Here is a 23,179-nt window from a genome sequence, read left to right as displayed (position 1 = left end):
TCAGTTATCCAGCATGATGCTTTCTAGACTTTTCCAATTCATATATAGTTTTATATGGTATGGAGGGGAAATCACGACTAAGAATTAGGAAATAGAAGTCTCAGTTGCAAGAACACCACTATCCCCAAGGTCACTTGGAACTGGTTGAGGAGCTCATCCCACTGCCATCAAGTTGATTCATATTGACCCTATAGAATGGAGTAAACAGCCCCATAGAGTTTTCAAGACTGTCTTTATGGAAGCATAACACCTCATCTTTCTCTTGTGAAATGGCTGGTGTGTTCAAACAGTCGACTTTTTTTTTTATTTCATTATTGTGTGTGTGTGCTGTCAAATCAGATCTGACTGGTACTGGAGTAGATTTCCCCTCCTTCTGCAGCAGAGCATCTGATGGATTCGAACCACATACCTCTGGGATTGCAGTGCAGCTTCTTGCCACTAGGCCACCAGAGCTCCCAACAGTCAGCATTTTGATTAACAGCTAAATGCCTTAACCACAGTTACACTAGACCTCCCATAAAAATGGAGTGATCAAAATTCTCCTCTTCCTCAAAGGAGGATATGAGTCGGGATGGTGAGACATTGGTCCAGACGCAGCAGTGGGACTGGGGTCCTCCAGTGCAGCCACCAGAGCAGGATCACGTCAGCCTTTCATCAGCTGCTGCCGTGAACCCTGTATGCTCTTGTCAAAGTCTCCTCACTAGCTTCCAGGAGCACATGCCAAATAAACAGGAGACTTTCACAATAATATGGAGTTAGCCTACGTTAAAGAGTCAGAGATAAAGGTGAATCAGATGAAGGTTGTGCTGCTGTGCTGGCCTGGTCCCAAAAGAAGAATACCCGCAGGCCACAGGACTGGCTAAGGCTGTCAGCCCAGCTGGCACACCCCTCCCTCCTCTGTTCACATACTTTCAGCAGACTCTTTCCAGCCTGCAGCAATTGTTGACCAAGAGAGATGCACTGATGCCTGCTGTGTTTGTTAACTCACCAAAGCGAAGAGTCAAATAGTCTCCATGTCAGTAGAAAAAGTTATTTCAAGTTTGGAAATCAGTCTTCTGGCCCTGTGAAAAACTGACCATAAAGACAGTACTATTACATCACTTTGAACAATGTATGTGTTGATTTTTTTTTAATTAATTTTATTAATTTTAATGAAAGTTTACAATGACTTAGGATTTCCAGTCATTCATTGTTGCACTTTTTACCTGCCCACCCCCGCCCCCCAATTCACTTTTCTCCTTGATGAATAAAAGAAAAACTCTTTCATTGCTGTGCAATCCCTCCCCGCAAGCCCACTACACTGTAAAGCCTTCAAGACTCCTGTCATGACAATAATACCTAATCATGTATTCATTTTAAACAGTTCTCTCCCTCATCTGTTTCAATGCAATATGCCTCATTCCTTCCCTTCTTCTCTGTCTTCCCTCAACCCTAATGTCAGTCCTGTTTTACACTAGTGGCCCTATGCAATCTTTGTCCTTTTGTGACAGATATTTCACTAAGCATAATGTCCTCTAGAGTCATCCACTTAGTATAATATTTCATGAGTTCCTTGGTTTTCAGTGTTGCATAGTTTCCATTGTGTGAGTATACCAGAGCTTCTCTATCCATTCATTTGTTGGAGGGAACTTGGGATGTTTCCAGCTCTTTGCTATTGCTAAACATGGGTAAACCTGGGTACGCATATATCTGCTTGGGTGGCAGTTATGATTTCTTTAGGGTAAATTCCCAGTAGTGGAATTGCTGGTTCAGATTGTATTTCTATTTGCAACCCTTTGAGAAAGCACCATACAGCCTTCCATAGTGGTTGCAAACTTTTTACACTCCCACCGTTTTTTAAAAGTGCATGAGAGTAGAAGCTGCATCATGAATTAAGACTTGCATATGGAGAAAGGACTGTTAAGGCAAACTGAGTAACAAACAAATAAAAAGCAATGTTTTCCAGGTTATTGTTGCTATTATTGACTCAAAACTGGCTCATAACTCATCCTCCAGAGGTTGTGAATGATACACAGGGAGAGTTCCCATCATTTGCCCAAAAGCAGTTGGTAGAATTGAACCGAGTGCCTTTGTGATAGCAGTGCAACTTCTTATCACTAGGCCAAAAGTCAGGGAATGAAAAACCTAAGATCACACTGTTGTTCTTAGTGTTGTGGTGGTGATGGTGGTGGTGGTGTGCCATCAAGTCAGAACTGACTCATAGCTGTCCTTCCAGCAGGTTTCAAGAGGCAGGAAATCAAAAAAGATTGTCCATTCTTCTCCTATGGAGAAACTGGTGAATTGCCTTTGGGATTGTACTGCAGCTTCTTACCAGTAGACAAAATATGAAGTATTGGATTTTCAGGGCTGAGGAAGAGTCCTAATGACATAGTGATTAAAGCACTTAGTTGCTATTTTGCTATCCTAGGAAGATGGATGTAGCAATTTTCGTCCCTATGAATTTCCAGTCTTGGAAACATTATGGGGCATTTCTAAGGTGTCTCAGAGGGTAGCTAGGAGTCAGAATTAACTATATAATGCTTATATTTTGCATTAGGTCTAGGGAGAGTAATAAGGGAGATCACAAGGGACAGCTAAAGGATATAGACTTTCATTTCAGGGTAAGGGTATATTCTCAAATTGAATGTGGTGGGACACACACACTTATTTTACAAAATATTTGCCATTTCAACATTTTGTCCAAGTACAAATTCAGTGACTTTGCTAATTTTTGTGACATTCTGCAACTGTCTCCACTATAAATTTCCAGATTTCCCCACCATTTCACATAACCGTTAATTCAGTGTCCCCCCAAACAATGGTTTCCTCGTCTTCCCTCGTGGCCTCTTCCAGATATTTCATATAAGTGAAAACATACAATGATTTGTTCATTTGTGAATGGCTTGATAATCACAATGCTTTAATAACTCTGTGGATATACTAAAAGACATTAAGTTGTGCATGTTAAATGGATTAAATGTAAAAAATGTGAATTACACATTAATAATTTTTTTCTTTTTCTTAAATGTGCCTTATTTTTAAAAGAAACTTAAAATATAGACAGGTTTTCTTAGCTCCTACAAAACATATAGGTGGATTTTTTTTTTAGCTCCTGCAAAACATTAGTAAAAACATAAAGAAAACATCAAAACACTCCTCCAAATGTGTCCTGGACTCACTTGACCATTTACAAGGGAACCTTGTCCACATAATAACATGCAGGTTTCTCTGAACAAGACGAAATTTGTGATCCCTTAGTACATCTAAAGTCAAACAACTCTGGTCAAAGAAACTAACTTATTTGAACACAAAACAAAATGCTAAAAAACAGCCATAGCTTTTGTATTCATAAGCCCTGACAGGCACGATGGCATCCTTAACAATGATGATAGAGTCGGTTATAAAGGACACCTTGCTGTCACTTGAAGTTCCTTCCCAGTCATAGTTCGGTGCTCCTTTCCTCACCAAGGACCCCTCTGCATCAATAAGTCTCTCAGGCTTTTCATAAGCCTGACAACAAACACCATTCTTACATCAAAAGCATGTCAGACTCCAATGGCTCATACCTAAGATGTGTCTTGCTTTTAATAAAGTCAGATTTCCCTTTCAACGTCCAATTTCAAATGAACTTTAGGACAAGGATGGTTAACCAGGCATGTACTTTAAAAAAAAATAAGGAATTAGAAGTGTTCTGATGGCCCGGTGAGTAAGGCGCTACAAAGCCAAAGGCAAATGGTTTAAATCCACAAGCTGCTGCTCCTCAGAATAAAGATAGCCAACCTCCCCTTATGTAATTTATAGCCTTTGACTCAACAGCAATGCTTTGTGTATGTGGAAAACAGCCTTATCAGAATGTACAGACAGAAAATAGTGTGTTCTTATTTGTAAGTCCTTGAGATCACTAATGGTGCAACCCTGAAAGAGTGAAGTTCTGAGTCCCCTTTCTTCAGAGATAGAGATGTCTCTCTCTAAAGAGAGCCCTAGCAAGTGATTTCCCAAAAAGTCAGTTATTGAATATCCCATGGAGCTTAGCTCAGACGTGGGCTCACCACAAGTCCGAGTCCACTCAACTGCAACAAGATCTCTTTGTTTCTTTTAGAAGGCACACAGTAAAAAGTGAATCAATGAATAACCCTCCGTAGTATGTTCACATTAGTTTTCATCTTCCATGTGAACAAGCAAAGGAATCTTTAGCCTTTGTAACTAGATTACTAAAAGTCATTCCACATGCTGCCCACAAATGCAAGTTTTCCAACCTATACCTTTAATGTGTATTTTATCTTCTAGAATGCCAATGATAATAATTATCTCACTAATCTATTTAAATGGGTTAGCTTTCCATATAAGATTAAGATAAAGTTGACATCAAAATAAAAAATAAGAAAGAGAATTAATAATAGATGATTTTTGGAGCTGATTGGATTTGGCCTCATATTTTAAAGGCATTTGGTTTTAATTTCTTTTACTTAATTTGAGTCAAACATTCTTCTAAGTAGCTTAGCACTGGTCTGTCCATTTGCCGTACAGAGGTAACTCATGTTTGCTGTGATGGTAAACACTGTGACGCTGATGTGTCAAATGCAATAATGTTTACCCATGGTGGAAAGTGTTTGGTGGAGTGCTCAAATTAAAACAGGCTTGGAAGCAGGAGTGGTACTCATTTCTGAAATAGCTTGCCTCCAGAAACTCTATGAACTTAGAGAAACGAAGACCAAGGAAGACATTCAGATGGCAAACACGTGATGAAATGTTCAAAATCCCTAACTCTAAGAGAGATACAAATCAAAACAACTATGAATTATCATCTCACCCCAGTCAGAATAGCAAAATTTAACAGAGCAGCAAACAACAAATGCTGCTGAGGTTGTGGAGAAACTGAAATCTTTATTCAGTGTTGGTGGGAGTATAAAATGGTGCAACCAATATGAAAGGCAGTATGGCACTTTCTCAAAAAGTTGCAAATAGACATACCATTTGATCCAGCAATTCCACTACTGGGAATACACCCTAAAGAAACCATAACTGCCACCCAAGCAGATATATGCACACCCATGTTTATCGTGGCTTTGTTCACAATAACAAAAAGTTGGAAACAATCTAACTGCCCGTCAACAAACAAACGGATAGAGAAGTTCTGGTATATCCACACAATGGAATACTATGCTGCAGTAAAAAACAAAGAACTCATGAAATATCATTCAAAATGGGTGACCCTGGAGGACATTATGCTAAGTGAAATATCTCAGTCACAAAAGGACAAATACTGCATAGTGCAACTGTTGTAATATGGAACTAAAATCAGGGTTGAGAGGAGACTGAGAAAGAGAGGACAAATAATGTACACTGCATTGAAACAGATTAGAAAGAGAACTGTTTAAAAGGGATCTATGATTAAGTATTATTGTCATGACAGGAGTCCAGAATGAAGGCTGCATAGTGGAGTGCACTTGCGTGGAGGGATTGTATAACAATGAAATAATTTTTATTTTACTTTTCAAAGAGAAGAGCAAATTGGGCAGGAGCAGTGGACAGGGAGAAAAATGCAATAATGAATGAACGGAAATCCAAAGTCTCTAAATGTTCATTAAAATTAATTTTTTAAAAAAGATTGCACTGAATGTGGAAATTATCAAACAATATCATTGACATCACATGTTAGCAAAATACTGCTGAAGATCATTCAAAAATGTCTGGAACAGTACACAGATAGGGAATTTCCAGAAGCTCAAGTGGGATTTAGAAGAGACCATGGCACCAAGGACATCATTGCTGATATCAGATGGATCCTAGCTAAAAGTAAGGAATACCAGAAGAATGCCTATTTGTGCTTTATTGACTATGCAAAGGCATTTGACTGTGTGGATCATGACAAGCTGTGGCTGACATTGAGAAGAATGGGAATCCCAGAGCACTTGGTTGTGCTCATGAGGAAACTGTACCTGGACCAGGAGGCTGTTGTGTGAACAGAGCAGGGGACCACTGCATGGTTTGGAATTGGGAAGGGAGTGTGACAGGGATGTATTCTGTCTCTGTACCTGTTCAATCTATATGCTGAGCAAATTATCCAAGAAGCTGGACTCTATGAAGAGGAGTATGCCATCAGGATTGGAGGAAGACTCATTAATAATCTGTGTTATACAGAGGACACAACCTTGCATGCTGAAAGTGAGGAAGATTTGAAGCACTAGTTGCAGAAGACCAAGGAATGCAGCCTACAGTACAGATTGCATCTCAATAGCAATAAAACAAAGATTCTTACCACTGTTTCAATAGGTAGTGTCATGACGTATGGAGAGGAGATTGAAACTGTCAACTTGCTTGGATCCACAATTAAAACCTTCAGTACAAGCACTAAGGAAATAAGGAGACACATTGCAATGGGAAAATCTGCAGTTAGTGACCTTTCCAAATTATTGAGGCATAGTGATATCCGTTTGAGGACTAAGGCACATCTGATTCAAGCCATAGGCTTTTTGATTACTAGCTATGCATCTGAGATCTGGACAATGAATAAGGATGACAAAAAAAATAATTGATGCCTTTCAGCTGTGGTGTTGGAGAAGAACACTGAATATTCCATGGATGGGCAAAAAATGAATAGATATGTCTTGAAGAGGATGCAGCCAGAGTACTCTTTGAAGGCAAGAATGATGAGGCCTTGCCTAACATACTTTGGACATATTGCTAGAAGGTACATGATGTCGGAAAGGATGGAGAGTCGGCGAAGGAGAGGATGACCCTCAACCAGGTGAATTGACAGTGTGACTGCTACAATAGACTCTTGCATGTCAAGAAGTGTGAGGATGGCATAGGACAGGACTGGTTTCAGATCTTTTGTTCATAGGGTCACTATGAGCCATACTCAACTCTGTGGCACCAAACAACAACAACAAGTATAACAGAAGAAGAATCAATGTCTTTGAGGTGTGATATTGGAGAAAAGTACTGAATATCCCATGGACTGTATGTTTTAGAGCAAGTAAAACTAGGGTGCTCCTTGAAGCCAAGAATGGTAAAGTTTCATCTCACACACTTTGGACATGTTGTTAGATGGGGCCAGTCCTTGAGAAAGGACATCATTCTTAGAAAGCTATAGGATCAATGAAAACAAGATGGACTGACACATTGACTGTTAGAATGCACTCAAGTGTATTAGAGACGGTGAAGACAGTACAGAACAGAGGTCAGCTCTGTTGTTGTTCATAGAGTCTCTATGAGACATAGTCAACCCAACAAAACTAAATAACAACAACAGCCAGGATAAGAAAGTGATGAAGAGACCCAGTCTAGGAAAGGCTTAACTGTAACTTCCCAAATAAGCATGAAAAGTCCCAGCCTAGTTCAGAAGCTTGCAAGTAGTAAATGAAGAAAACACTGCACCAAGTTCCTCTACCCACTTCCTGCTGTGCCCTAAACCAACTCAAGTCATCAGGCCTGTTTATGGAGTAGACAGCACTGTCTCTGTAATTACAGACCTTCTGGGAAGAGGAGACTAAGATCTGTAAAACAAGGAGAAAATGACTCAGGATGATGTGTGAGGAAATGCTGGATACAACAATTCTGATTGCATGAGACAGAAATGCATAAGCATGAATGTTGGCAGGAACTGGATAAACCACAGAAGTTTCAAAAGGGGAAGGAGAAGAGACAAGACTCAGTACTGACAGGTAGGAAAAACTCTAGGAAAGGAAAATGAAAAGGAAGAAAGAGAATCCTTTATAAAATGGGAGCACATCTAAAAATGTTGTTGGTAATTTCCACATTTCTCTTTTTTAATTGGGGTCTCCTCTCAAAAGTCTTTTGTGCTGTGTACCTCTTTCTTTCACTCCTCTTTCAACTGATGATGGGTGTTTTGTCTAGTTTCAAAAGCTTGCGGCATCATTCTGTAATTAACACTCTCAGAAGAACAGTTAGATTCATAAAGTGATTCAGAGACATTTAAAAAATTGCCATTATCAAGTCGGTCACAAATGGACAAAATAGTATATGCTCCCACTTACATGAAATACCTAGAATTGACAAATACATAGAAAACAAAGGATATTAGTGGTTAACAGGGAGAGTACACAAAATGATTGTACAAAAAAAGAATTGGTCAACACTAAAGTATTTCAAGAAGTAACATTTGGTAATGCAGGAAGAAGTTGAAGTTTCACTGAAGGCATTGGGGAAAAATAAGGCCCCAGGAATAGATGGAATACCAATTGACATGCAGCCCTGAATGTGCTTACCAGTCTGTGCAAGGAAATTTAGAATACAGCTAATTGGCCAATAGACTGGAAGAGATCCATATTTGTTCTCATTCCCAAGAAAGATAATCTAACAGAATGTTGAAATTATCAAATAATATCTTTACTATCATATGCAAGGAAAATATAGTTGAAGATCATTCAAAAACTGTGAAATCAGTGCATTGACAGATAACTGTCAGAAGGTCTTATATTTATAAGAAACTGTGGCACCAGGGATATTATTGCTGATATCAGATAGATCTGGGCTGAAAGCAGAGAATATCAGAAGAATATCTACTTGTATTTTATTGATTATGCAAAGACATTGTGCAGTGTAGATCTTAAACTATAGTTAACCTTGAGAAGAATGGGAATTCCAGAACACCTAATTGTGCTTATACAAAACCTACACCTACACCAAGAAGCTGTTGTCTCAACAAAGTAAAGGAACACTGCATGTTTAAAAAGTAAGAGATCTCTCCAGAGTACTGAAAAGCAACAATGTCAGTGTAGAGTCTAAGGTATGCCTGATTCAAGCCATGGTCTTCGTAATTACTTGCTATGCATCAGAAATCTGGACAATAACTAAGAATGACAGAATAAAAATCAATGACTTTGAACTGTGGTGCTGGAGAAGAACATTATACAGCTAAGAAAACAAAGAGGTCAGTCCTGGAGAAGGTGAAACTGAGCTGCTCCTTACAGGCAAAGATTCTGAAACTCCATCTTTCATACTTTGGGCATGTTGCTAGGAGGGACACACTTAGAGAAGCACATCATGCTTGGAAGGGTGGAGGGACACAGTACAAGAAAGGAGGACTCTGGATGAGATGGATTGGCACAGTACCTGGGGTAATAGAGGGTAGATGTGTCAGAGGCAGTGAGATTGGCTGAGGATATAGCACAGGGTTCAGAGTTATTGTACACAGGGTCGCTAAGAGTCGCAGGTGACCTGACGGCACATAACAACAGCAAAGACATATAGACATACACAAACATAGATATAGGTCTATCTTCTTGGTGACTTAGTGCTTAATATGTGAGGCTGCTTACTGTGAGTTTGGCAGTGAGAATCCACAAGTCATTCCAAGGGAGAAAAATGGATAGCCTTTCCCTTAAAGATTTACAATCTTAGAAACCTAGTGCAAAACAACTATGAGATATCATCTCACCCCAGTCAGAATAGTAAAATTTAACAGAACAACAAGCAACAAATGCTGGCGGTGGGAGTGTAAAATGGTGCAACCATTATGGAAGGCAGTATGGTGCTTTCTCAAAAAGCTGCAAATAGAGACATCATCTGACCCAGCAATTCCACTACTGGGAATATACCCCAAAGAGATCATAACTGACATCCAAATAGATACACGCACACCCATGTTTATCATGGCTTTGTCCACAATAGCTAGGAATTGGAAACAACCTAAGTGCCCATCAGCAAATGAATGGATAGAGAAGCTGTGGTATATTCACACAATGGAATACTATGCTGCATTGCAAAACAAGGAACTCATGCAATATTATTAAAAATGGATGACCCTGGAGGACATGATGCTGAGTGAAGTATCTCAGTCACAAAAGGACAAATATTGCATGGTACCACTGTTGTAAAACAGGACTGACCTTGGGATTGGGGGGAAACTAAGAAAGATGGGGTCAATAATGTATACTGCATTGAAACGGATGAGGGAGAAAACTGTTTAAAAGGGATGTGTTATTAGATGTTTTTGTGATGACAGGAGTCCAGAGTGAAGGCTGCATAGTGGAGTGGACCTGGGGGGAGGGATTGGAAAACAATGAAAGAACTTTTCTTTTACTTTTCCAAGAGGGTATTGTATTAGGGGTGAGGGTTGGGAGGGGAGAAAAGTGCAACAATGAGTGAATGGAAATCCAAAGTCTCTATAAATTTTCATTGAAGTTAATAATAATTTTGGAGGTCAAAATCAACTCAAAATCAGTAAGATGGTAGGTAGATAGATAGATAGATAGATAGATAGATAGATAGATAGATAGATAAGGAAGGAAGAAAAAAGAGAAGAAAGAAAGAAAGAAAGAAAGGAAGGAAGGAAGGAAGGAAGGAAGGAAGAAGGAGGGAGGGAGGGAGGGAGGGAGGAAGAAGGAGGGAGGGAGGGAGGAAGGAAGGAAGGAAGGAAACCACATTTTTTAAATTTACTTTTTATTATTATTAAGTTTAATGAAAGTTTACCGAGATTTTAGATTTCCATACACTCTTGTACTTTACTCCCTGCCCACTCCTGCCCCCTAGTTTGCTCTTCTCTTTGAAAAAGAAAAGAAAAACTCTTTCATTGTTATACAATTCCTCCCCCCAAAGTCCACTCCACTATGCAGCCTTCATTCTGGACTCATATCATCATGACAGTAATACCTAATCCCTTTTAAACAGTTCCCTCCCTCATCTGTTTCAATGCAGTGTACATTATTTATGCCCTCTTTTCTTAAGTTTCCCCAACCCCGATATCAGTCCCATTTTACAGCAGTGGCACTATGCTGTATTTGTCCTTTTGTGATTGAGATATTTCACCCAGCAGAAAACCACATTTTTAAAAATGTCTTTTAGATTACCATTTACAGTAAGGGTTACTCACCATGATCATTCTCAGGCAGGTACACCGGATATGAGAGTGTTATGATTCACACTTACTCACACTAGAAATCAGGTTCCTGGCAGTGTGTGGGTGTAGAGGTTGAGGGAAAGCCTTACTTCTCCAAGGTCATTGACCAAGGACTTTCTGATGAGTTTTATGAGGTTGATGGATCCATCCTCCTGAAGAAAGCCTGGATTTACTGTAAAGGCACAGCTAGGAATGGGAGCATCTCATCAATCCCAGGGAAATCACGAATGAGGCTGCTAGACCAGAATTCATTGTACTACTCACTTGATGTCACATAACTTCTTTCACGAAAATCTCATAGATTCAAACTTTAAGTCTCAGGAAGTCAACTACATGGACAGAACTCACAAATCTCATGTTTTTTTCACAGATGAAGAAATGAATCATTGTGAGTTATATATCCAAGGTGATAGAACCTATGAGAATGGAACCCAGAGTTAGTGATCCTAAGTCAAGACTTCTTCAGCTGTGTCTGGATATATTAAGCGTATGGGTCATTAAATTATTTCTGAAATGGGACAAAAAGCCAATATTTTGGGTTTTCCAGGGTGACAGCTATTCAATATTGCCTTTGTGGCTTGAATGATATTATAGACAAAATGTAAACAAATAGATGTGTCTATGATTCAGTAAGAGTCCTTAAATGGAGCAGCACATGCAATCAGCTGCCAACTGAAAGGTTGGAAGTTTGTGTCTACCCAAAGGGAACTCAGAGAGATCCCTGCCAAAACACCAAACATTAAGAGCTCTGTAGAGGACAATCCTACTCTAACACACATGGTGTTGCCATGAAATACAGTGAACTCAACTGAAACTAGTTTGGAGTGCTTCAACAAAACTTTAATTACTTTAAAAGCATTTAAATACATTTCCACCCTTGAACCCTCCTGATCCGCAACTCCACAGACAAGGCTTGGAATTTCTTTTTTTTTTTTTAAAGGCTTGAAATTTCTTAAGCCAACAGGAACAGCAGTGTACTCACCCGTTTTCCAGAGGACAATACATTCCTGCACTCTCTGACTCCATTGTGTGAATATAACACAGCTTCTCTATCCATCTGTGGATGGGCATTTGGGTTGTTTTGATCTCTTTGCTACTGTGAACTTCACAGCAATAAACATGGGTTTGCATACATCCACTTGGGCGGCCTTTCTGGGTTTTTTAGAATATACTATGCAGCACTGAAAACAAGGAACTCATGAAATATTATACAAAATGAGTGACCCTGGAGGACATTATGCTGGGTGAAGTATATCAGTTACAAAAGGACAAATACTGCAGAATGTCACTGTTATAAAACAGGACTGACATCAGGGATGGGGGAAACTAAGAAAAGCGGGGATAAATAATGTACATTACACTGAAAGAGAAAAGGGAAAGAACTGCTGAAACGGACTATATAATTAGGTATTATTTTCATTACAACAGTCCAGAATAAAAGCTGCATTGTACAACAATGATAGAATTTTTTTTTCAAAAAGAAAAGCAAACTGGGGGAGGGGGAAGCAGGGAGAAAGATGTACAAGAATGACTGAATGGAAATCCAAGTTTCCTATAAACTTTCATTAAAATCTCAATAATTTTTTTTAAAAAAAGAAAACTTCCAGATATAATGAAGAATGGAGAAATCCGCATTGAAGAAACTCAGCAAACATCAAATAGACTAGATCCAAAAAGAAAAACGTCAAGACATGGTCAAAGTCGCCAAAATAAAAGATAAGGGTAGAATACTAAAAGCAGCATGGGTGGAGGGAGGGGAAGAATCTCCTACAAAGGAGAAACTATTAGGTTACGTTCTGACTTGACAGCAGAAACCATGCGAGCAAGAAGACAATGGGATGGCATATACAGAAAGTTGAAAGAAAACAATTCCCAGCAGAGGAGCCTATATCCAGCAAAGCTGTGTATCAAATATGAAGGAGAAATTAGGCAATTTGCAGAAAAGCAGGAACTTTAGTAGTTTGTGAAAACAAGACAGAAACTACAAGAAATTATAAGGGAAGTTCTTCCCCAGTGACACCAAAGGAAAGTGGATGGACCATAGTAGCCAGTAGAAACAGAAAAAGAAAGACAGTAAAAATGACAATGATAAAACCTGGCCTGTCAATAATCACACTTAATCTGAAGGGACTAAATGCATCAACCAAGAGAAAAAGAGTAGCAGAATGAATAAAAAAGAAAAGCCCATCAATATGTTACCTAAAAGAGACACATCTAAGAAATGAGCAGATGCACACAGGGATATAAACTATAGAAGGTCACATTCATCAATTTTATCCTCTCCAAATTATGCATTTCTGGCTGTATCTGGCAGTCTCTTTATACCAGAGACTAGGCTGTCTAAGCTTTATCCCAGTTTGTCTCTTAGATCAACTTTATGAGGTTTTTCCAGCACCAATTGTTGAAGAGGTTGTCATTTCCCCATTTGATAGGTTTTATTTCCTTGTCAAATATCAGTTTACTATAGATAGATGGGTCCATTTCTGGGTTCTCAATTGTTTTCCATTGGTCTATATGCCTGTCATTGTACCATACCATGCTGTTTGGGTTACTACATTGTGTAGTAGGTTTTAAGGACAGGGAGTGCTTTGCTCCCCACTTCGTTTTTGTTTTTCAGAAGTGCTTTGCTTATTTTGGGACTCTTTGCTCTCCAAATAAACTTGACAATTTCCCTTTTTATTTTCCTGAAAAGGAATTTGGTATCTGAATCAGGATTGTGTTGAACATGTAGATTACTTAATCAGATTGTCATTTTCATAACATTGAGTCTTCCTATCCATGAACAGGGAACATTTTTCCATTTCATTAGGTCTTTTATTGTGTCTCACAGAAATCATATGTAGCTTTTCTACACTTTCCAACAGAGTGAATAGAAAACGTACTGATTGGGGGAAAAAATTGGCAATACCATTTCAGACAAGCGTCTCATATCAAAAGTTTACAGAACCCTACAGGGCCTCCACAAGAAAAAGACTGATAACACAATTATGAAATGGGCAAAAGACATGGAAAGTCTTTTCACAGAGGAAGATATTTGGATGATCAACAGAAACATGAGAAGATCCTCAAAGTCACTGGAAATATCAAAATCTGATGCATCAAAATTTGATGCAAATCAAAACCACAATGAGATACTAACTCACTCTAGTGGCAAGTTTTAACAGGACAGCAAGTAATAAATGCTGGAGAGGATGTGGAGAGTTAGGAACTCTTATACATTGTTGGTAGGATTGTAAAATGGAAGGCAGGTAGGTGTTTCCTCAAAGAGCTGAACACAGAAATTCCATTTGACCCAGATTCCGCTGCTTGGAATATACCCGAAGAAAATGAGAACTAAGGCAAAAATGAGCACTTTTATACTAATGTTCATAGCAGTGTTATTCACCATCGCAAGATCATGAAAATAGCCCAAATGTCAAACAATCGAATGGATTGAGAAATTATGGTACAGTCATATGATGGAATACCACACAGCACACAGGAACGATGATTCTGTAAATCACTACTTAAATTGAGAGGGACTGGAGAGCATTATACTAAGTGAACTAACTCAGTCCCATAAGAACAAATACTGTGGATGACCATTATTGTAGAAATAGGTAACTAGTAAAATATGTAATAGGATCCAAGGGAGGTGGGGCAAGGGAGCAAAAGGGGGAGGAGCATGGTTGGCAGCATAATCATAGGGTCACACAATTTGATGCCTGGAGGGCAGGGTGGTGTGAAAATCATTGTATACAAATTTTGTAAGTAAACCAGTATAAAATAAAAAGTTAATACTTTAAAAAAAAAGCTAAACATACTAATTCCATATGACTCAGCTATTCCACTGCTTGGAATATACTCTAAGAAAATGAGAACTGAGGCACAAACGGAAACTTGTACACCAAGTTTCATAGCAGTGTTATTCACCATTGCAAGATCATAGAAACAGGTTTAACATAAGAAAAAAGTCAATGTAATTTACTACATTAATAAGCAAAGAACAAGAAGGACATGATCCTATCAATTAATGCAAAAAGGCCTTTGAGAAAATCCAACATTTCCTGATGAAAACACTCAACAAAATAAGATTAGAGGGGAATTTCTTCAACAAAGGAAAAAAGTATATGCACAAACCTAAAAGCCGACATTGTTCTCAATGGAGAGAGATTAAAGGCACTCGCCTGAGAACAGGAACTAGGCAAGGATGCTCACTATGACCTCTCCTATTCAATATGGTATTGGAAGTCTTAGCAATAGCAATAAGGCAAGAGAACAAAAAAGGAGGTATCCAAATTGGCAAAGAGGAGGTAAAATTATCTCTCTATGCAAATGATATGATAGCATACTTAGAAAACCCTAAATACTCAGCAAGAAAACTACTCGATATAGTTGACCAATTCAGCAAAGTGGCAGGATACAAGATAAACATACAAAATTCAATTGGATTTCTCTACAGTGACAAAGATAGTACAGAACTGGAGCTAAGAAAAACAATACCTTTCACAATAACTAATCACAAGATTAAGTACTTGGGAGTAAATCTAACCAGAAGCACAAAGGATATGTTCAAAGAAAATTGCAAAACATCACAACAAGAAACAAAAAAAGACCTGGAGAAGTGGAAGAATGTCCCTTACTCATGGATATGAAGACTCAATATTGTGAAAATGACAATACTCCCAAAGACAATTTACACATTCAATGCAACCCCAATATAAATATCAATTCCATTCTTCAACGAGATGGAAAAAGGCAATCTCGAATTTCATTTGGAATGGAAAAACACCCTGAATAAGGAAATCACTCCTTAAAAAGAGAAACAAGGTAGGAGGCATCTAACTCCCTGATTTCAAATTCTACTACACTGCTGTGGTGGTCAAGACAGTGTGGTACTGGTACAATGGCAGACACATAGATCAATGGAATAGAATTGAGAACCCAGAAATCAGCCCATCTAACTATGGTCAACTGATTTTTTTACAAGGAGATGAAATCATTTAAGTGGAGAAATGACAGGCTTTTTAAGAAATGATGCTGGCAAAATTAGAAAACTATCTTCAGAAAACTCAAGCAAGATTTACACCTCACTCCATACACAAAAACCAACTCAAAGTGGATTGTGAACCTAGGTCTAAAACCAAGAATATAAACTTCATTAAAGAAAAGCTTGGAAGAACTCTAGAAGTCCTAATCCACAACATAAACAGTCTTCCAAGCATTCTGAAAAATCTACAACGAGGAAAGGATGAAATAGATGAATTGGACTTTCTAAGAATCAAATCCCTATGCACATCCAAAACCTTCTCCACTAGGGTAAAAAGGAAAACCACAGACTGGGAAAAAATATTTGGTAATGACATGTCAGATAAGGGACTTATATCTAGAATTTATAAAATACTTGAGCACCACAACAAGATAAACAATCCAAATAAAAAATGGGCACAGGATATGAACAGACACTTCATCAAAGACATTTAGATGGCTGACAAGCACATGAAGAAATGTTCAAAATCCCTAGCTCTAAGAGAGATGCAAATCAAAACAACTATGAGATAACATCTCACCCCAGTAAGATATTTTCATACAATAATTCATTTACATTGTTTCATTCATATGTTGTTGTTGTGCTGTCAAGTTACCTCATAGCAACCTTACAATCACATCCAGGGTCTTCCTCTCTTGTGCTGTATTTCCACCCTCTCAAGCATGATGTCCTTTTCCAAGGTCTGATCCCTCTTTGCAACATGAGGGACCAATCAAAAAAAGTGTGTCAGATGAAGCTTCAGAATCCTTGCCTTCAAAGAGTAGCCTGGTTTAACCTTCCCCAGGACAAATTTGTTTGTTCTCCTAGCAGTCCATGGTACATTCAATGCTTTTCTCCAGCACCACAGCTCAAAGGAATCAATTCTCCTTCTGGCATCCCTTGTTATTGTCCAGCTTTCTGATGCATAGCACAAAAGTTGCAAAGATCATGGCCTGGATCAGGGACACCTTAGTCTCCAGACTGAAATCACTGCTCTTCAGTACTATGGAGATATCCCTGACAACATGAACCAGTGCCATTTATCTTTTGATTTCCTAGCTGCTGGTACCAACAGTGTTGATGGTAGAGCAAAGCAAACTAAAGCTGTTAACAATTTCTATCTCTTTGCTGTCTCTCATTATGCTGCCAATGGGCCCAGTGATAAGAATCTTTATTTTCTTGATTTTGAGCTTCTATTCATAGTAAGGCTGTAATATTTGACCTTCTGTAGCAAGTGCTTCAGATCCTTCTCAGTTTCAACAAGGAAGTTTGTGTCTTCTGTACATTGCAGGTTGTTGAAGAGTCTTCCTCCAATCCAATTCCTCCTCTTAGAGCCCAGCCTCTGGGATGACCTGTTCTGCATATGGATTGAAAAGGTATGGAGATAAAACACATCCCTGGTGTACACCCTTCCCAATTTTAAACCATGCAGTGTTTACTTGCTCTGTTTTGATGAATGGCTCCTGGTACAAGTACAGGTTTTGCATAAGCACAATCAAATGTGCTATAATCATTCATATACAGTGCATTTCATATAATTAGTTGTCCTTTATCTATGCCTATTGTTATATTGTCAAGTCCCAGTGAATTTTTTCTTCACTTCTCCCCACATCCATCCACTAAACTTCATACTATTGTTGTTACTTTCATAAAGCAGAAATTTATTCAGTCAGTACAAAGAATGACACATCATCTGCTAGTTTTCCAATTTAGAAATTTTGTACATGGAAAACTAGAAATACAAAAAATATTACAGCTTGGATTAAGCCTTGAGAGTGTAATTTTTAGTGACTCTGCACTGGAAATCCATCATGTGTGTGTGTGTGTGTGTGTGTGTGTGTGTGTATGTGTATATATGTATATATGTGTGTATGTGTGTGTATATATATATAAAATTGAAACTCCATACTATTTTTGAGAATATGTTGCTGATTTGATGCTATTTTGTCTCTAAATACTTTCCATCTTCCTCTTCTTTTGTTGCTTCCTGGACTGTCCAAGATTTTGCCCATAGCATCCTTCACTATTACAACTCAAAGTTTAGATTTGTTTTTCCATTCTTTAAGCTTGAGAAATGTTAATCAAGTTCTTCCCTTATTTGATTATTATTTTTTATGATACTTTAATGAAAGTTTATAGAAAACTTGGATTTCCATTCAGTCATTGTTGTACATTTTCCTCCCTACAATCCCTCCCCTGTTTGCTTTTCTTTTAAAAAATATTCTTTCATTGTTTCACAATTTCCTCCCTTTCCATGGCCCCCCAGGCCACTTTGCTATGTACGTCTTATTCTGAACTATTGTCATGTAAATAATACCTAATCATATATTCCTTTTTAACTCCAGGTCTTTGCACATTTTGTTCTAATATTTTACTTCATCTTCTTACCCTGCCATTTGAAATTTTCTGTTCTACTCTTCTTTGTCACCATTTCTTCCCTTTGTTTATGCTTCTCAAAGTTCTGTTTTCATTTTCGGAGTCTCTTCTGATAGGCACTTTCGTCTTTTTCTTTCTCCCATCTTTGCAATGACCTTTTGGGTTCTTCTTGATGATTTCCTTAATGTCATCCTACAGCTCATCTGGTGTTTGATCATTAGTGCTCAATACTTCCAATTTATTCTGGGGGGGAGGGGAGTTTCATTCATGTGGGATAAAATGAAGTCCTTATTTTGCAAGTTCTTGTGCACTTCTTTAAGTTATCTTTAATTTCAATGTACACATGAGTAATTGGTGGGCTAGTTTTTACTGGTATTGAACTTTTCTAACTATTCTTTCTACAGATGTAGTCAATTTGATTCCAAATAGTCCATCAGATGAGTTTCATGTGTATAGTCACCATTTATGTTTTGCAATGAACAAATCATTGATTGTACAGAATTAAATAATTCCATCCCCAGAATCATTTCTGCCACCAAGTCTGTAAGTTCTATCAGTTCTTTACTGTTTCCAACGTTTGCATACCAGTCATCAATTATTATTAATGTATCTTGATTGCATGTCTAGTCAATTTCATACTTCAAAAGTTGACAGAAATCTTTAATTTTCTCCTCTCTGGTTTTAAGTGTGCATATATTTAAATAATAGTTGTATTAGCAAGCCTTCCTTGTATATGTATGGATAGCATCATACTCATAGCATAGACTTCAGGATGCATCTTGAAATGAGCTTTTTTACTTTAATGCAACATCATTTTTCCTCAGTGTTTCTTTCCCAGTGTAATGGATCATATGACTGTCTGATTCAAAGTGGCTTTTACCAATCCATCTCAGCTCCCTAATGCTTAGAATATTGATCTTTATGCATCCCATTTTATGTTTTACAACCTCAAATTTTCCTAGATTCATACTTCATACATTCCATGTTCAAACTACTGATGGATGTTTGCAGCTGCTTTTCCTCATTTTCATTGACTTCTAGTCTGGGCTCTACTATCTCTAACAATGTTCTTCTATTGTTCGTGGGGGTTTTTTAATGGGATTTTTTTGAAGGCCTATAATTTCAGAAGTGAATAGTCAATTCTACTTCCTAGTCTGTCTTAGAGGTCAAGTTACCTCAGTACAGCAAACCAACAGACAACTGCTCTACTCATAAGAGCAAATTATAAACAAGCAAGGATATATAATATAAGCACCAACATGCAAATCATTCCCCAACATTACAACTTGACAGATAAGTGGTACACCCCTAAAAACAGACTATAAAAACAATCAAACATACATATATCCTGGTGGGCAGGACTTTGTACTTACAAGTCAATTGGATCCTGACCAAGTCTCCAGTTTGGAGGCTCCTGTGATGCAGTTGAACTCTGGAGGATAGGTTGTTTTGATTTAATTGAAAGTTGGGTGTAAACTGTTTGATCATTTTTTATTTTCTTAACAATCAAGCTGAGTATTTGCCTGGATTTAATTAACGATCAACTGTCAGCTGGAAACCTCTTGTTTAAGTCAATCAGGACGTGGTGAGCAGGCCTTTGTATTTAAAAGGTGAGTGAGCCCTAACTAAGTTTCCAGTGTGGAGACTCCTGTGAGAAGCTATTGGATTCTGGAGGGTAAATTATTTTGATTTAATTAAAAGTCAAGTATAAACTGCTTGGTGTTAATTGAGTTTGGAGAGATCATTGTTCTAAGCGGTACAGCACTTGCCTGTCATTTTGCTGTACTGAGAGAACTTGGGGTTGCTGTGATACTGAACACTGTGCTGCTAGTGTGTCAAATGCCATAGTGGTTACCCATGGTTACAGGGATTGGTAAAGCTCTCAGATTAAGACAGATTTGGAAGCAGGATTAGCATCCACTTCTTATATATCAGGCCTTTTGAAAAACTATGAACATTAGGGAGACAGATGATAATTATTGAACAAGTTCAGATCTTTTGTTCATAGGGTCACTGTGAGCCATACTTGACTCAATGGCACTTAACAACAACAACAACATACATATATCATGGCATAAGGAGACACCTTGTGTCTCCAGCTCCAGCCAAGGTTCAGGCAGTGGATGTGTGGAGGTGACACTGTTCTGTGGCTCCAGTTCAGCTCCCACTAGAATAGAGATCTAATGGCATGAGCTACAGCAGCTGGGTCCTTGATGCCATTGATTATGGGAATGTAAAACAGTTTTGCTGTTTCTTAAAAAATTAAACATAGGAGTATAACATAACTCAGTAACCTAATCTTAGTTATATTTAAAAAAAAATGAAAGCAAGAATGCAACCAGAGCTTTCCACACTACCCACCCAACGGTCCATACAGCATTGTCCTGGTTCCTGTCATAACTTAAAGGGGAAACTTCCACAATGTCTGAAGCCCTTGATGTCCTGCAGATGAAGGAGGAGGATGTCCTCAAATTCCTTGCAGCAAGAACCAACCTTGGAAGGCACCAAACTTGACTTCCAAATAGAATAATACATCTACAAAAGGAAAAGTAATGGTGTCTACATCATAAACCAGAAGAGGACTGGGGAGAAGCTTCTCTTGGCTGCTTGTACCATTGTTGCCACTGAAAATTCAGCTGAGCTGATGTCAGTGTCATATTCTCCAGAAATACTGGCCAGAGGGCTTTTCTGAAGTTTGTTGCTGCTACTGGGGCCACTCCTATTGCCAGGCGCTTCACTCCTGGAACATTCACTAACCAGATTCAGGCAGCCTTCCAGGAGCCTCGTCTTCTGGTGGTTACTGATCCCAGGGCTGACCACCAGGCTCTGACAGAAGCATCTTACATTAACTTTCCCACCATTGCCCTGTGTAACACAGATTCTCCTCTGCACTATGTAGACATTGCTATCTCATGTAACAACAAGGGAACTCACTCTGTGGTCTGATGTGATGGATGCTGGCCCAGGAAGTCCTGCGCATGCATAACACAATCTCCTGGGAGCACCCGTGGGAGGTCATTCCTGATCTGTGCTTCTACAGAGATCCGAAAGAGGTTAAAAAGGAAGAGCATGCTGCTGCTGAAAAGGCTGTGACCAAGGAGGATTTTCAGGGAGAATGGATGGCCTCTGCTCCTGAATTCACTACTGCTCATCCTGAAGTCACAGACTGGTCCCTCTGTATGCAGCTACACTCTTTGCCTATTCAGCAGTTCCCGGACTGAAGACTGGAGTGCCCAGCCTGCAACTAAAGACTGGTCTACAGCCCCCACAACTCAGACCACTGAATGGGTCAGAACAACCATCGAATGGTCTTAAACTGTCTTTTTAAAAGTAGAAATAAGGTTGGTGGAAAATAAACAATATTTTTGTTTAAAAAAAAAAGGCAGCCTGAAATTTGTACTGAAGTAACTAAATGAATAGGAAAATTTGGTATCTACATATGTTATTGTTAGGTGCCATTGAATCAAGTATGACTTATAGAGACCCTATGAACAACCATTCTGAATCCTGCCCTATCCTGTGCCATCCTCATCATCTCTGAGACATTAGAGCCCATTACTGAAGTCACATTGTCAATTCATCTCATTGAGGAGCTTCAGCTACAAAGAGGGATGAATTCTTAATACATACCACAATATGTATGAACCCTGAAAATATTATGCTGAGTGGAATAATTGTACGTGCAAAAGAATAAATAGCCTATAGCCTATGGTCTTATATTGATGAATAGATATAAACCAAAGCTTTAGTGTTACCAGAGGCAGAAAGAAGTGAAAAAGGAGGTGTTACTGGACTGAAGACATTTATTTTCTGTGAAATAGTTTAGGAAAGGATTATAAGAAATTTTACATGACATGAAAACTGCGACAATGGCACTGAATAGTACTAAAAATCCACTGACACTCATTTGGTTCCTATTCATAGTGATCCTCTTCTGAGGCTGTGCATATTTTCAGGAGGATATTGCCAGTGATTCTTTCACAGAGTGGCAGGTAGATTTGAACTGCCAGCCCTTCAGCTAGCAGTCTGATATATTATGTACTAAGTCACTTCACTGACTAATATATGAAAAAACTGTTGGAATCAGCAGATTTGTGTGTGTGTGTGTGTGTGTGTGTGTGTGTGTAACACAGTTTAAAAGATAAAGAAGAAAAACAATGCTACCGAGCATTACTCTGGCTAGTTTGACTATCTATAACAACAAAAGGTGATAGTGGGAAGTGAGAGGAAACTGAAAGCAGAGATTCTAAACCCTCAAGCACCAATGTGCATAAGAAAGGTCAAGAGCATGGTCCTACTCTAAGGGTTCTGACTTAATTACTCTTGTGCAATGTGGAAGAAATGGTTTGGTTTTTTACTTTTATCCTTCCTAGTGATTTCACTATGAAATCAAGTTGAGAGCCACTACCATATGGGAAAAGATTTAAATCTGACACCATAAAATTTAATGCCTAGACGACTTCCTTTAACGTCAAAGGGCTATTGTTCAAGATGGCTTTCCTAGCCATTGCCTTCGACTTGGCCACATAGCTTGGCTGGAATGTGCAAATAAGGTGTGTTAGTCTGTCCACAAGAGGATTGGCACTGTTGCACTAGCTTTAAATTGAGCAATTAGCAGCAGAAATTGGAGTCTCAATACCAGCAAGGAAGAGGAAGCTGGGAGTACAGGACACATGCTTCAGGGCCAGATTTTCTATTCCAGCTAGAGTGAGATCTACACAAGAACAACAACAGTCTCAGTGGAGAACCAGAGACTTACATAAGACAGAGTTGACTGTTCTTACATGAGACTGCTGCCAGAGCCAGAAGCCTTCACCCAAGCTTGCTGGAGGGCTGAAGGAAGACATCATAACTGGCAAGACTAAGGGAACTTTGTAACACTGATCTAAGCCAGGAGGCTGAAGGCCCAATGGTCAACTACCATACTTGAGAAACTATCTGGATTGAGAGAT

The sequence above is a fragment of the Elephantulus edwardii genome, unplaced genomic scaffold, assembly GCF_000299155.1.
Source record: "Elephantulus edwardii isolate Elephantulus edwardi_28Jun2011 unplaced genomic scaffold, EleEdw1.0 scaffold00019, whole genome shotgun sequence".
In the NCBI taxonomy this organism is placed as follows: domain Eukaryota; kingdom Metazoa; phylum Chordata; class Mammalia; order Macroscelidea; family Macroscelididae; genus Elephantulus; species Elephantulus edwardii.
The sequence above is the reverse complement of the archived record's forward strand: the minus strand, read 5'-3'. Positions refer to the sequence as shown.